Source organism: Piliocolobus tephrosceles, chromosome 14, assembly GCF_002776525.5.
Source record: "Piliocolobus tephrosceles isolate RC106 chromosome 14, ASM277652v3, whole genome shotgun sequence".
Lineage (NCBI taxonomy): Eukaryota > Metazoa > Chordata > Mammalia > Primates > Cercopithecidae > Piliocolobus > Piliocolobus tephrosceles.
Window position 1 is genome coordinate 8,873,705 of NC_045447.1, and position 15,735 is coordinate 8,889,439.

At 58.2% G+C, this 15,735-nt stretch overlaps 1 long non-coding RNA gene and 1 pseudogene across 2 annotated transcripts in view; both read right to left on the reverse strand.

The window, feature by feature from the left end:
• Positions 1–15,382, reverse strand: part of LOC111545968 — a 24,927-nt gene extending 9,545 nt beyond the window's left edge. Inside the window, exons 1-3 of one of the 2 annotated variants that reach the window (XR_002732598.2) lie at positions 15,200–15,382; positions 9,566–9,656; positions 5,408–5,584 (exon numbers count right to left, since the gene is read on the reverse strand). This is a non-coding gene — a long non-coding RNA (uncharacterized LOC111545968). Of the gene's footprint in view, positions 1–5,407; positions 5,588–9,565; positions 9,718–15,199 lie in introns of those variants that run through there. The other variant, XR_002732597.2, reaches the window with a different exon arrangement.
• On the reverse strand, positions 7,923–8,526 carry LOC111545967 (annotated as a pseudogene).
• Positions 15,383–15,735: the final 353 nt, after the last annotated feature.

Genomic DNA, 15,735 nt, shown 5'->3' on the forward strand with positions numbered 1-15,735 from the left:
TTTTTTTTTTTTTTTTTTTTTTTTGAGACGGAGTCTGGCTCTGTCGCCCAGGCTGGAGTGCAGTGGCTGGATCTCAGCTCACTGCAAGCTCCACCTCCCAGGTTCACGCCATTCTCCTGCCTCAGCCTCCCGAGTAGCTGGGACTACAGGCGCCCGCCACCTCGCCCGGCTAGTTTTTTGTATTTTTTAGTAGAGACGGGGTTTCACCGTGTTAGCCAGGATGGTCTCGATCTCCTGACCTCGTGATCCGCCCGTCTCGGCCTCCCAAAGTGCTGGGATGACAGGCTTGAGCCACCGCGCCCGGCCACTCTCACACTCTCTCTCACACATGCTGTCCCAGAGCTAGGGCCCTGCCACCTGTCCCAGTGACACTCCACCCCCCCAACACCAGCCTGCGTCCCCGCCAGCTGGGCACCATGACTGTGTCTAGAACTGGAAGCTCCCTTCCCCTCCCCCGCTCCCACACACCCGTAGCTGTCCACTCCCTGCAGATCCAGGGCAGACCCGTCTGTTTGCATCAGAGGCGCACCTCTCTGGAAGATGCCGGCATGTCCCACCATGCCACATGTGGTTCTCTTTGCCTGTCTCCTCTCTGTGCCTTTGCTCAAGCTGTTCCTCCCTCTGGCACACTCTTCCTGGCTGCCCCCACCATGTCCCAAAACAAATGCCTGGTCTCCCATGAACCTGCTCCCCCATGCTGTCCTCTGCCTTGGGGACAGCACCAGCATCCACCCACCGCACATGCCAGGGCGCAAGGAGCCTCCCCAACCCCTCCTTGGCCTCCTTCACCCTCTAGCCATGCCACACCATGCCCTGTCCCCTGTACCTCCCACACTGTCTCAGCCGGCTGCCACCATCTCCCCTGGATCTCAGTGCAACACTCCCAACTGGCTTCTGTGTCCACTCTTGTCCCTACCATTCTGAGTAAGCTTTGGTGATCTAGTCTCTTGTCTCTATAAAACCCTGCCCAAGCTTCCGGCCACCATAAGACAAGGGCTGATCTCAGGCCAAATGTCCCCCTCCCTGCCTCTGGTCATATTGATCCCCTCTCAAGCTCTTAGGTCTGTGGCCTAGGGGTCCCCATCCAGACCACCCCTGTCCCTTTCACCTCCACCAGTCTCTCCTCCCCTCATCAGCCACCCTGGTCCTCAGGCACCCTCTTCGGGCAGGTCTTCTGCGACCTCTGCGGAGGCCAGGCCCAGGGGACCAACACTCCCTGCCCGTTACCCCCCTGTCATTCTTTAATGCCTTATTCATCCCGATTTGTGCAGCTACCATCTCTCTTGCAGGACTGCTCTGTGGGGGCCTGGCTGTGGCTATCTTGTTTGTGACTGTGCCCCCAGCACCCTCGTGGGGCCCTCTGTGGGTCTGGTTTTCAGCCTGGCTCCACCCAGAGGCGGGAAAAAGGGAGCCCCAGTCCCTCCCACCTTCTCCTCCAGGAAACCCTCCCCGAAGAGACCCTGGGGTATCAGGGGAGGCCTCCCTGCCCCTCCCCTAGGGCTCCCAAGCCCTGTGTCTCAGTGGTCACCCCAAGGGCAAGGACATATTGGCTGGAGAGCCCCCAGGACAGGGCTGCAGCTGCCTTGTGCCTTCCACTTCCCCAAGCCCAGTGCCCCCACCCCTGGGGCCTGCTTGATGGGCTGCTCTCAGCTGGGGCACCAGGAGGCCAGGATGGAGCCCCACAGAGCCCCAGGGGTACGGGAAAGGTGGCAGTGCCCGCTCGGCATCCATTCCTCCTCCCCAAGCCCTGCCAGCTGGCTTCTCCAGCTCCAACTGGGCTCTGCCTTTCTCTCTCCCTCCGTCACCCCGCTGGCTCCCCTCCTTCTCCCCGCCTCTCCTACTCTCTTTCCCGTTCCCTCCCCTCTCCCCATTCCCCTTCCCGGACCTCCCCCGCCCCCACTTCTCTCCTCTCCTCTCCTCTCTTTTCCTCTCCTCTTTTCTCTGAGTCCTTCTCCCTCGCCTCCTTCCTTTCTTCTTCCTGGGTTAAAAATAATCAACTTTCTGGGAAGCAGCAGCTCCTGCTGAGCCGCCCTCCCCACACTCGGGAGCCCCTGAGAATAGCTTTCTGCGGTTCTCCACTCGAGCCCCTCCCGTCCCCTCGCCGCCTCCCCGCGAGCTGACTAATAAGCCCGGCCGCGCGGTGCCAGCTCGGCTGGAAAGGCGTTAACCGCTTCGTGTCCGGACCGCGCGAACGGGGCGGACGGGCTCCCTGCAGGCCCGTGGGGAGGGGTGGCGGGAGAGGCGGCCCCGGGACACAGCTCAGGACGAAGCCCTGAGCGGCACGCGGTAGGCCCTCGATTCTTACTGGCGGTGGGATGAATGTTGACCTCTGACCGCCACGCCGGCAGGTCCTGCTGCTGGTGCAGCTAGCAGAGCTTGGTGGCAACGGTGGGCGCGCCAGGTGCGATACCCAAGGGATGAGTCCGGGCCACATGGAGGGCGTGGCTGGGCCGGTGAGGCTCCCTCCCTGTGGCCCGGGGGACTTCTAGGTCCCTGGCACTGGGCACCGCCTGAGGGGAGCCGGGGTTGGGACCGTTAAAGTTCGGGCCAAGGGCAAGGAAGGGCTGAAAACTGTCCTGGGATCCAAGGACGTCCACAGCTGGTAGGCTCTTTAGCGATCACCCACTCTCCTTGCAGAAAGGGAAACTGAGGCCCAGAAGGTGTGACTGAGACCGGGACGTCTCTCGGTTCCTGTCCCAGACCAAGGGATGCCCGCGGCCCTGGAGCCGAGACTTTCAGTTGGGGCGTTTCTGAAGGGGTAAGGTTGGGGGAGGGGCGGGGTACATCAAGGTCAAAGGTGAGAGGTAGGTGGGGAGAGAAGAAGCGCGGAGCTCTGCGGGGTGCCCGCCAGTCCCGCCCACTCCGCGTGGTCTCGGCATTACCTCATCGCGGCGCGCTCTCATTGGCTGGTTCCCCCCTTGAAGGACGGCCCAATGCGGCGGAGCCCCTTAACGCTTTCCGCCCCGCGGACTCTGCCCTGGCCATGCCACCTGCCTCCGCGGCCCCCAAGCGGCTTTCAGGCGCTGAAGGGCCACGGAGAACAGGGAAAGGTAATGTGGGAGCCGTCTCGAGGCCAGAGAGTACAGCGGTTAGAGCACAGGTCAGGCAACTACGTCTTGGGCCCCTGCCCCGCGGCCGGCTGTGTGACCTTGGGGACTGACTTTACCACGCTGAGCCTCCGCTAGTTTGCTTAGCTGTAAACAGAGGTGAATGATGTAACTCCTGCCCTTCCCAGTCCTTCCCGGTGTACTTGCCAAGTGCCAGGCACACGTGGGCTCTGCGTTCCATTCCACCTTGTCTCCTCACTGCAAGAGGTACAGTTATTATTACGGGTTTTCGGAGGAGGAAACAGAGCTCCGAGCAGCAAAGCTGCCTCCCAAGGTCACCCATCAAGAAAGTCACAGAGCTGGGATTTGATCCCGAGTTTCGAGTTCTGAGCTGTACTGCCCCCCAGGGCAAGATTCTGCTTCTGCTGGGAGGCCCTGCTTCTAGGAGCTCTCCACTTCTCCCGAAGGAGGGACAGGACTCATACCCAGCTGGTCAGCTCGTAACACATGCCACTGTGGCCAAATAAAACCAGTGACAAGCTGGAAAGCCCAGGACCTCCAGACAAGGGACAGGAAGAAGGGTGAGGGCAGAGAGGGGCTGGAGTTGAACCCTCTAATGGGGAGGCAGGAGGACCCTCAGACAAAGGCAGGGGGCTGGACTGAGTCCTGTGAGGGTGCATGGAGTAGGAAGCTCTCAAGAAGCCGGCAGGATCCCCTGGGAGTCAGCCTGCTGGTTAGGGGTCAGCCCAGGGAGGTGGCTTCTCTCTGGGCAGCACCAGGGTTCAGCCTGGGGCAGGAGTGCAAGCCAAGGCCCACATACCTCATGTCTAGGTATTTACAAGTTATAAATCAAGCTAACAAACTGCTAAATAAAATATGTTCTGTTGCCGGGTATGGTGGCTCACGCCTGTAATCCCATCACTTTGGGAGGCCGAGGTGGGCAAATCACCTGAGGTCGGGAGTTCGAGACCAGCCTGACCAACATGGAGAAACCTCGTCTCTACTAAAAATACAAAATTAGCCAGGCGTGGTGGTGCATGTCTGTAATTCCAGCTACTTGGGAGGCTGAGGCAGGAGAATCGCTTGAACCAGGGAGGTGGAGGTTGCAGTGAGCCAAGATCGCACCACTTCAACTCCAGCCTGGGCAACAAAAGCAAAACTCCGTCTCGAAAAACAAACAAAAAAAAAGTTCTGTCCTCCTTCCTTGACAAATACACCTTCATAAGGACAAACACACCTGGAAGGCTGGGTTTGTGTTTAGAATTCTCAGGCTCCTCGGAGACCGGAGACCGCAGGAGAAGCTGTAGCAGGTGGGAGGGTGGGGGTGGGGAGCCAGCCTCTCAGCCTCTGGCCTCTCCAGCTTCACACTCTTCTTTCCTTTTGCCCCAGGTTTTGTTCTTTTCCCTGAGGGGCTGTGCATGTTCAGGTGTAGGCACTCCAGGCTATAAGCACATGTCCTGTCCACACCCCCTGCCAACAGCCACCTCCTGGTCACTCCCGGGGCTTAGGGGTGCCCAAACGGGTGGCTCAGACAACCCTCAGGAAAATGCACCCAGGACACAGGCTGGGGTCATTCAACAGGGAACTCCAGGGCCCCAGATGCCAGATCATGGTCAAGGGACCCATGGCTCCAGCTGGAAATGTCTCCCTGGTCCAGGAGTGCTGCTCTCAAAAGCACAGGGCTCAAGGCTGTGGGCCGAGGGCCCCACGGTGCTGCAGCAGCTGGGGTGGTCAGAGCTGGACATGGGGTCTCCCTCCCTCCTTGAGCTTGCTCTTGACCTCCAGCCATGTACCCCCACCCCAGCCAGATCCCCCACACCCCAGCCAAATGCCAACCCTGGGGAGCTTCCCACTTCAATGAGTCAGCTCCCTTTACCCTGTCCCCACTGCCCCCCACCCTTATCCCCCTTATCCGGCTGCTCCACGCCCTGCCTGCTCCCTGGGCTCCTCGCCCCAACTATCTGCCCACCCCCCCCCCCCCCGCCCCCCTCTGCCACCCTAACCTCCTATCTGCCCTCCTCAGGTCAGCCAGTCACATCTTTCTAAAATGCAAAGATGCAGGCTTCGGGCTTCCTTCCCTCTCTAACCAGCGCTGGTTCCCGGGCTCTCTACGTATCATTCCCCAGGCTCTGGATGTCCCTCCTCTCTTCCCTTCTCCTCTCCTTGGGTTCTGAGCTCTAGCCATTTGGGCCTTCTCTCCAAATCAGTTTTGCGTCATTTCTGCCTCACGGTCTTCATGCGCACTACCCCCTCTACCTGGAAGAACCATGTTTTCTGCTCTTTGTCCCTGGCTCCCCAGACCAGCAGAAACCACATGGCGATGAGCACGTGGAGTTATCAGTTTCCAGTGTGTTTCCTACCTGGCCTGTAGGCAACAGGAGGGCAGGTTGGGTCAGTGCTGTTCGCTGCTCCATCTTCAGTGTCTGGCACAGAGGAGATGTCACTGAAGTTTCACGAGTCACATGCACCTGCACTGGGCTTGAAATCAAGAGACCATGGCAGCTAACGTCTATTGTACGCTCACTGTGTCCCGGGCTCTGCTTTTAAGCATATTATATGTATTAGTTCGCTTATTTCTCACAACAGACTTAGAAGTAGGAATGATTACTATCTCCACTCTACAGAATGAGGACACTAAGGCACAGAGAAGTTCAGAGACTTAGACTCACAGCTGCCCAGTGACAGACCCTAATTTGAACCCAGGCCGTGGAGTTCCAATGCTGAACCACGTCTTCCCATCTAGCCCCAGCTGGGCCAAGGCCTTGCTATGGGTCCCTGGGCACCAGTGTCTCCACTTCTCTGAGCTGCAGCTTTTCTTTTCTTTCATTTTTTTTTTTTTTTTTTTTTTTAAGATGGAGTTTCGCTCTTTTTGCCAAGGCTGGAGTGCAATGGCATGAGCTTGGCTCACTGCAACCTCTGCCTCCTGGGTTCAAATGATTCTCCTGCCTCAGCCTCCTGAGTAGCTGGGATTACAGGCATGTGCCACCACACCCGGCTAATTTTGTATTTTTTAGTAGAGACGGGGTTTCTCCATGTTGGCCAGGCTGGTCTCGAACTCCCGACCTCAGGTGATCCGCCCGCCTTGGCCTCCCAAAGTGCTGGGATTACAGGCGTGAGCCACTGTGTCTGGCTCTGAGCTGCAGCTTTTCTGTGTGTGCAGTGGGGGGTTGGCCACAATGGCGATCCCTGAGGTCCCTTCCAGCTCTGACAGTCTGGCAGCTCCTCTGATGATCCATCCTTCAGGGAGCCAAGTACTCCCTGTGGAGGTCCTGCAGGGATGCCCAAGAGTTGGGTGGCTGGGAAACAGCTTGCCGTGATTTAGGCTGCAGATCTGAGTACCTGGCCAGGGACCCAGTCGTCCCCAGCAGTCTTGTCATCATGACCCACCTTCTTCTCATAGGAACCCAGGCTGGGCTATGTAAATGAACTGAGCTGAACTGCCAGGTGCTGGGGTTCAGGCAGAGACCGGAGGCTAGAAGTTTAGGAGGGCTGAGTACTGCAGTTGGGTTGGGGGACAGTACTTGGGGCAGGGTTGAGCTTGGGTCCCCACACCAAGAGCTTCACAGTCATCTCACAGACCCTTCAGCGACAGTCCTGAGGGCTGTCCATTTCTTAGAAGAGGACACGACAGGGAGGCATGGTGGGGGACAGTGACCTGGCCGAGGTCACACAGCAAGGAGTCTAGATTTGGCTGTTAACCACTCTGCCCCCAGCCTTGGGCAAAGGTGTTCAGTGTAGATGGGAGAGTAAACACAGAAGTTCTAGAAGGGGTCAGGCACAGTGGCTCACACCTGTAATCCCAGCACTGTGGGAGGCCGAGGCGGGCGGATCACCTGAGGTCGGGAGTTCGACACCAGCCTGGCCAACATGGTGAAACCCTGTCTCTACTAAAAATACAAAAATTAGCCAGGCATGGTGGTGTGTGCCTGTGATCCCAGCTACTCGGGAGACTGAGGCAGGAGAATTGCTTGAACCCAGGAGGTGGAGGTTGCTGTGAGCCGAGGTCGCACCACTGCACTCCAGCCTGGGCTATAGAACAAGACTCCGTCTTGGGGAAAAAAAAAAAAAAAAAAAGTTCTGGAAGAAACTCTGGGACATGCATATGGGTCCGTGTGTTTATACCCATGAGCATGGGTGCTCCCTTGTTCCCCATCCCAGCACCTCTCCTTACCCACCTCTGTCTCACTGCCTTTGTTTATTCGCCTGTGGTCACTGTGGACTCTGCTAGACCCTGAGCCTGTGAGGGCAGCGGCTGTCTTCCTGTTCCCTGCACACCAGCACGTGACTCGAGCACAGGCAGGAGGAAGGCGGATGGAAACACAGGCGCAGCCCGTGGCTGTTCCCCCGTGTCCAGTCCCTTCCCTCCTCGAGCCTGTTTCTCATCTCTGCATATGCGGTGAAGTGCCCCATCCTTAGTTCAGGCTCAGGTGAGCCGCTGGGTTCCTGCTGGGCCATGGGAATGGTTCTAACACCCAAAGGGCAGGGAGGATGAGGGCAGGCAGCTCAATTGCCCTCCCTCCATCCCGGGGCCTGCCACCTCCCCTCTGTCTTCTCCTGATTCTGGTCACCCACCAGGAGGGGCTCAATGTCCTGCTCAGCAAGTTCTCTCAACAGGCTGGGCAGCCAGGGGGGTTCTCGGCTGGACTGGAGAAGCCCATGTGAGCCCAGGCCACCCATGGAGGCTCCCCCTGAAGAGAGGGAACAGACAACCCAGCCACTTGTCAGGAACCCGGACCAAACACCGCACCGCCAAGGCTCGGCACTAAGTGTCCCAGGGGCCTGATTTGCAGGAAGGGCAGCAGGATGCTCACTTTGGGGCAGAACACTCACCTGAGGGAGGAACTGTACCTGCTCAGACTTGGGTTACCCACAAACTCAGCCCAGCAAGAGTCCGCTGGCCGTGCTAACAACGTCCACTGTGACGCTGCTGAGATTCTGCAAGGTGCTTTCAGTGTTAGCCCATTTTACAGAGAAGAAAGTTGAGGCTCCAGACAGACATGAGCTTAAGCCTCTGGCCCAGTTCAAGTCACCAACCATTCCAGAGGCCAGGGCCTGGGGTGGGGTATGTGGCACCCCAAAGCCCAGGTGAGGACGACCTGAGGGTGGAAGTCTGGGCCTGGAGAGGCAATAGAGGGAGTGAGGACGGCTCCTGCCAGAAACAGGGGAGGGGTGTTTGAGACCTTGAAGGAGGTGGGACTGTGACAGTGGTGACCGTGGGAGGGGTCCGGGTCCAAGCAATAACTGGGAGACACTTGGTGCAGGGCCCTGAGCTGAAATGGAGGAAAATGGAGATGGATTGGTCCCTGCCCTCAATGGGGGGTAAATGCCAAGGCTCGGGGCAGGAGCCCAGAAGAGGGCACCAGGCCAGCCCAGACATGAGCTCTGTGGTCTGCGTGTGTTTACTGTGTGGCCAGAGGACGTGAGGAGTGTGTCAAATGGTCTGTGTGATGTTGTGGTGGGGGGATAAGTGTATCAGCATACGGAGTCTGAGTGTGTGTCTGTGTGTGCATGCATGCACGCTAGAGCATGCACCTTTGTGCCTGTGATCTGTGTCATGCAGTGTGTCCGTGCCTGTGTGGGATGTGGTCCCTGTGATGTGGAGAGTGTATGCTGGTGTATGTGTGTGTGTTGTGGGGTGGTGCTAACTGGGACACTCTCCAGGGGAAGAGCCTAGCTCGGATGGAGGTGGAGGAGTTAACCAGGAAAATGGGAGAGGAACCAGCACGTGCAAAGGCCTGGAGGCATGAAGAGGGAGCCTGGAGCACTGGAGGACTTGAAAGTGGTCCAGTGAGGCTGGGGACAGGGAGGGAGAGGTAGGGCCTGGGAGGGACAGGGTAGGCCTTCCTCCACCAGTTTGAGTTCTGTTAGCTTGAGGGTGTGTACAGCCAAGAGGGATGGAGGGGCTGAGAGGAGGCCAAGCCACCACTGACCAGGTGGAGGGGTGGGGGGTGAGCCTGGACCGGGCAGGTGCTGGGTGGAGGTGGGGGAGTGAGAGCCAGAGCTTTCAACCAAGCCTCTGGGAGGCTGCAGGGCCTGGGATCCCAGACCCGAGCCTAATCCCTGCTCAGCCCAAGAGCTGTAGCTGGAAGGTTCTTAGTTTCCCCTCAGTAAACTGGGGCTCAGGATATTTCTGGAGCACTTGCTCTGTATAACTGGGCAAGGACTGGGCAGGCATTTCCAGCATGAACACGTCTTCCCAGGCCCATTGGTTGGAGGGCACCGAAGGGTGAGGGTGACCTGAGGGTGAAGTCTGGGCTTGGACAGGCCATAGAGGGAGTGAGGACAGCTCCTGCCAGAAACAGGAGGGGTGTTTGAGACCTTGAAAGGTGGGACCGTGACGGTAGTGACCGTGGAAGGGGTCCGGGTCCGGGTCCCACGGGGGGTCAGAGGAAAGGAGCCGGAGCAGGAGCCAGAATTTGAACCCAGGTGGTCTGACACCAAGAGGGCCCTCTCACCTGACTTCAACAGTGACCTTAGCGACTTCAACAGTGACCCCAGAAGTGACAATAGTGACTCACCTGCCCCATGGGCTTGAAACTGCGACGGTTGTGCTCTCCTTTGACCCTGTATCCTGGGGGACTCCATAAGGTCATTATATTGTTACTGCGCCTTTTTAGAGATGAGAAAACTGTGGCCAGAAGCAGAGTGGCCTGACCAGGGCTCCAGCCCCGCAGTCCTGCTGCAGATGATGTGGGGCAGTTTTCTCAGCACAGGCTGGAAAGCTCTCTTAGGTAACATGTGGAAGACAGCGTGTGACCCGGCAGAAAGGAACTGTAATTCCGGGTGGCTGTACGACCTTGGACGGTCCTTTTCCCATCTCTGGGCCTCGATTTACCCAACTGTACAATTCGCCCCGTGAGTCTAAGAAGATTTGCTGAGCGTCTGCCAACTGGCAGATGAGGAAACCGAAGTTCAGAGAGTTGAAAGCAGAGTTGCCCCAGGTCACGCGGCCGGCACAAGGTGGCGCCGGCTTCGAAGCCGGACTCCGAGGGCGAGCCCTGCCCTCGGCCCCCAGCGGTGTTGTCCTGCCCCCAGGGGGCAGCGGCGCGGGGCAGTTCCAGGCCCTGCCAACCTGACGTCAGGCCCGGCCGGCGGGGCCTCGCTTTGCACAAACAGACGCCGCAGGCCAGCGTCGGGGCCGGGGGCGGCGATGACTCAGGGCCCCGAGACGGGCCGGGAAGCGGAAAGTTGTGTGCAGATGACATCAGCCGGCCGCGAGGGCGGGAGGGGGCCGGCTCCGGGAAACGCTGGCCTGGCGGGCGGCCCGGCCCGGCCTGGGATAGGGCGCGGAGGGGCGGCCGCGGGGCGGGGGCGGAAACACCGAGACGGGACGGGACGCTCGGAACCACGAAAAATGTCCCCCTTTCCGCCCGCCCCGGACCCAGGCCCCGGAGCCCGGCCCCGCTTTTCGCCAGCGAGGAGCGGGCTTCACCCGCCTGCAAAGACGCCGCGCTCCCCCGCGCTCCGGAGGCAGCCGCATCCATCCTGCTGCGTGCCTGCATTTTAATTACCGCTGCATTAATATTCATGAGCCAGGACTCGAGGGGGACCGCGGGCTGTCATTTCCCTCGCCCGCCCTCCCCCAACCGCACCCCTCTTCCTGGGCTGAGTCTTGGGCTTTTTTCTTCCCGTTCCCAACCCCGCTCGCACCAACCGTTGGTGCTCAGCAGATTTGGGGGAGCGGGGTGGTGTGTGAGCACGAGTGTGAGCGAGTGTGAGTGGGGAGGGCGCAGGGTGGGGGCCGAGTGTGAGTCTGTGCCTGTGTCTGTGTGCCTGTGCGTACGTGCCTATGCGTGCCTGTGTGTCTGTTGGCAGTCCCAGGGCCGCGTGTGCGTGTCTCTGATGTCTCTGTGGGGCTTGGAGAAGGGCCAAAGCCTGTCCAAGTTAGCAGGGCCTGACTGTACAAACGGGGAAACTAATGCCTGGAGCGAGGCTGGGCCTTGTCCAAAGCCACCCCATAGGTCAGCAGCACAGGGGAGCGGGAGACCAGGGTCCTACGTTTGACAGGCTCTGCTCCCCACTCTCCCGTGCTGTTGTTTGTAACAATGGCAGACAGGATGTGCTGAGCGGGCACCTCTTATATGTCCTTCCCAGCAAACCTGTGCAGCACGTGGTCCTATCCGTGCCCCGTGCAGACGGGGAAACTGAGGCAACTGATCCAGCCAATGAGGGGTGAACTGGAGCCCAGAAGTGTCTGAATCCTAAGTCCCTGGGTTTAACGGCCTCACTGTGATGCCTTCTGGGGAATTGCGGAGTGTCCTCATTGGGGTGATCTGGGGGTACCTGGAAGCTCCTGGGTGCCCGGGCATCAGCGGGGGTGTTTCCCCAGAAACAGCCCACCTTCTGTTTCCCTCCCAAGTGAGTCATCGGATGGGGCTGCCTTCTTGTGGCTTTCCCAGTCTCCCTCCATCCCCTCCCCATCCCTGAAGCCTCCCAGGAGCCACCCTGCACACCACACCTTGCTCCCTGGGTCTGAGGTCAGGCAATCATTCATTCATTCATCCAACAAATCCTTCAGTACCAGTCACTGTGCTAGGCACTGGGGATTCTCTGCTTCCCACTCTGGTCATCTCTACCTGGCCTAGGCGCCTCCAGGCCCACAAGGGGGCTGTTCACCTCCGTGTGTCAATGCTCACTAGGGGTGAGGGACTAGGGGCACCTGTGCACAAAAGGCAGCTCTCACCCAGCCTTGCTGCAGAGGTCTGGGGTGCCCACATTCGGTGGCCAGAAAGGGGCTGCGATCATCTTAGGGTTGACGGGGCGGTGGCCACACTAGGCAGCCTGAATCTTTGCTTCTCTCTCCTGCAACTTGTCCTCCTCTGGCCGCCAATCTAAATAACCCCAGAGGCTGGTCAGCCTGCCTTGCCCTGGATTGAGCCAAGGCCATCCTCCCTCTCACGTCCAGCCGAGAATAGGCGGACTGTTCCCTCGTCTCTGCCCACACAGGGCTGGGCTGGAAGTTGTGTCCCAGCCATGTCCCCTGAGCCTTTTCTCCCCTCCCTTTGGGAGCTCTACAGGAACACAGAGACTAGGACAGGGGTGCAGCCAGAGGACTTGGGAGAGGAAGCGATCATTTAATTACCTTCACCAGGTAAATAGGAGTTTGCCTAGGAGAGGCAGCCCAAGGACGGGGGACTAGCTCAGAGGGGCGCCGACTTGCAGCCCCCATTCTATAACAGGAACCAGAGCAGGCCAAAGGCAAGAGACCTGGGGAGACTGGGAGGATGGATTTTCTGCTAAAGGGCCTGAGACAGTACAGCCTAATGGTCCGGTCCGCACCCCTGGGTGGGTCCATCCTGGGTGAGAATCCTCCTCCCTCCTCACTGTGAGGGCCTCTATTTCCTGATCTGCAAAACTGGGAGAATAACTTTTTTTTTTTTTTCAGGTTTATATTCAGATCAAGAGACACTGCCCATACAGCACCTAGCACGGTGGCTGGGGCTCTTTCATAGGGTGATCTGTCCTCAAGGACATAGGGAGGCCTCTGGAATCACTGTCCCCATTTGGCCCAGAATGGGATTTAAGGATCAGTCTGTGTCCCACAGTCTAACCCATGGGGAGGAGTTTGGTAGCGACAGACTGCTGGGAGGAGGGGGAACAGCCTGAAACTGTCATGGGTCAGGCAAGGCTCAGGCTATAGGTAAGAGAGGGATCTCAGAGGCCCCGGACCTGCCTGCTGGGCTCTGTGTAGACCTGCCAGATGGCCCGTCACCCAAACAGCCACAGCCGCAGTGAGAGGGGCAGCCTGGCCCGCCAGCTCCTGGCTCCCTTCTGCTGCCTGTGTCTCTTTGCCTCCTGGCCCCCCTCTGTCTTTTGAAAATGTCCTCCCTTCTTTTGTTAGAATAGTCATACCTGTACATGGTGCGCACACACACACACACACACACATTTTTTTTTAAAGGAAGCACTGTAAAAGTTCATGCAATACATCCTGACGCTGTCATTCTAGGTTTCGTGTACATTTCCAGGATATTTCTCTGCCTACGGAGCTGTCTTTGTAAAACTTCCATAGGATGACATCCACCTCTGCTCAAAGGCCTTCAGTGGCTCCCCGTTTTTATAAAACAAGGTAGCTTCCTCCAGACTTTGCAGCCTGGCCCAGGTTTGGCAACACCATTCTCCTTCCTCTCCCCATTACCCTCCCTGACGCTGGGCTGCAGGCCCTTCCTCAGAGCGTGGCCTCCTCTCCTGCCACCGTGCCTTTGGCTTTGCTGTGCAGACCTCTGGGAATGGCCCATTGCCTTTGGGATTTCTCAAGACCAGCCTTTGCTGTCCCCTAGCCTCCGTGCCTCCTCCCCCAGATCTCTTCCCTCCCCATCCCTTACACCAAAACCCACCTCTCTCTCTGCCGGTGCCCTCAGGACTGGTGGACACCTCTAGGGTGCTGCTTTTCACATCTAACTCTCAGGAACGCCTCCTCCAATCTTGTGTCCCCACTCAGCTATGAGCATCTCAAAGGCTGGGGTCCTGGCATCTTCATTTTTGTTGCCACCTAACTTGATGCCCTGCACATAGTAGGCACTTTAAAATGTTATATTAAAAAAAATTAAAGTTGCCCTTCCTTCTTCCCTCCTTCCTTCGTTTTTTTTTTTGCAGAGTCTTATTCTGTTGCCCAGGCTGTATGGAGTGCGGGGCGCAATCATGGTTCACTGCAGCCTCGACCTCCCTAGGCTCAGGTGATCCTCCCACCTCAGCCTCCTGAGTAGCTGGGACTACAGGCACGCTCCACCAGATGTGGTGGAGCATTTTTGTATTTTTGTAGAGATGAGGTTTCGCCACATTGTCCAGGCTGGTCTCAAACTCCTGGGCTCAAGTAAGCCTCCAGCCTCAGCCTACCAAAGTGCTGGGATTACAAGCATGAGCCACTACAACCTGCCTACTTTTTCTTTAGAGATTCAGACTCTAAGCCAGCAAATGAGGGTTGAATCGTTACTCTATCATTTCCTAGCTGTGTGTCCTTGAGAAAGTGAATCAACCTCTCTGAGCCTCAGTTACCTCATCTGGAAAAGAAAGTTAATAATAAAATCTCCCTTCGTGAGTAACAGTGATAACAGTGCATGTGACACATCTAGCACTGGCCCGGGGCAGAGAGTAGCCAGTAAGCTCTGATGTTATTCAGTTTTGTCTTACTCAGTCTCATTCAGACTTGTCCAAAGTCACCTGTCCAGTTTGGGGCAATGCTGGGACGCTCCCACTGTCTCTTCCCCCTTCAATGCTACTTCCCTCTAGCGGGTGAGGGTTCCAGGCCATTGCCTCTGTTTTGCAGAGAAGGAGAACCAGGTTCAGAGAGGTTGAGTTGCTCACCTAGGGCCACACGGCCCTGAGAACAAAGCAAGGGTCTGTTTGTTTGCTAAGTTCCCCGTGAGTTCTTTAGATTGCTCAGGACAGTTCTTTAGATTGCTCAGTTCTTTAGATTGCTCAATGAGACCCACCATCCTTGCGGAGGGGCTCGTACTCCTGTGGCCAAGAACTGGCAAGGTGGGTTCCTCAGGGGCCAGGGAGTCGCCACAAGTGCTCTAAGTGAGACATCACTATGACAAACAGCCCGCATTTCCTGGGTGCCTTCCCCAGGCAGGGAGCTGTGTTAAGTGTTCATGGGCACAGCCTCCTTCCATCCTCACAGCAACCCTGCTATCCTGCATTCCAAGGGTTGGTGCTCACTGAGATCCGGGGTAGGGGCTAAAGGAGGCGTGGCACCAGCACCTGAACCCTGATCTCGCTCCTGCCCTGAGCCTCTGTGGACCACCGAGGTGGTCCTGATGCCTGTGCTGCATCAGCTCTGGGACTCAGCAGGAGACCAGGCTCCACCCCCAACGCCCCCAACCCAAGTTGGGGGTGCTGCTTGGGTCTCATAGAACATCTGGGGGTCCCTCCCCAGCCCTGGCCCCACAGAGCCGACCCAGCTGCGTCTCTGAGCCGCACCCAAAATCTTCCCAGCTTTGCCAGGGAGACTGGAAATTTCTGCTCAGCAGCTTCGTCTGGGATGATTTCGACACTTGGCTCGGTGGGGTCGAGAGGAGGAGCCAGGCCACTCAGCCGCTCAACATTCTGGAACTTCCCTTGGGTCACCGGGAGGGGGGGGTTGCTAGGCCTGGGTGAGCCCCTCCGAAATGATAAAATCAAACAACAGTGACGAAGTACCGAGCGCTTACCATGTGCTGGGCCCTGTGCCAAGTCAGGACTTGCTGGGCCTCACAGAACTTTCCGGCGCCCGGGCAAGGCCAGCACTGTTACTAACCGTCTCGCGGACTGCTCCTGACTGGGGTCTCTGTTAGCATCCAGGAGTCTCCTCCTCGGATACTCCGAGTCCCCCCTCCAGAGACCCCAGGCTCCGGATTCTCTCTACGGGGCCGCTGACGCGTTCAGCCCTGGTGAACCCACTCTTCCAGACACTTCCACCCACACCCGGCCCCGGGGCTGGGGGCGTCGGGCAGAGCGCCGGTGAAATTCTGCCAGTGGCTAAGGCGCCTACTGTGCTCCTGGCTCTGCGAGGGTTGGAGGGCTGTCACCAGGCCCAAAGTCGCCAGGGAGGAGGGGCGTAAATGACGAGTCTCAGATCCGGGCAAAGGATCGGAGAGGGGCTTAGACACCCCGTGCAGGCAGCAGAGGCCGGCCCTGCTGAGCGACCCCCGGCAGCGACGACCCTCAGGGGCTCAGACCCCACGCCCATTAACTCGGTGTCAGTCCC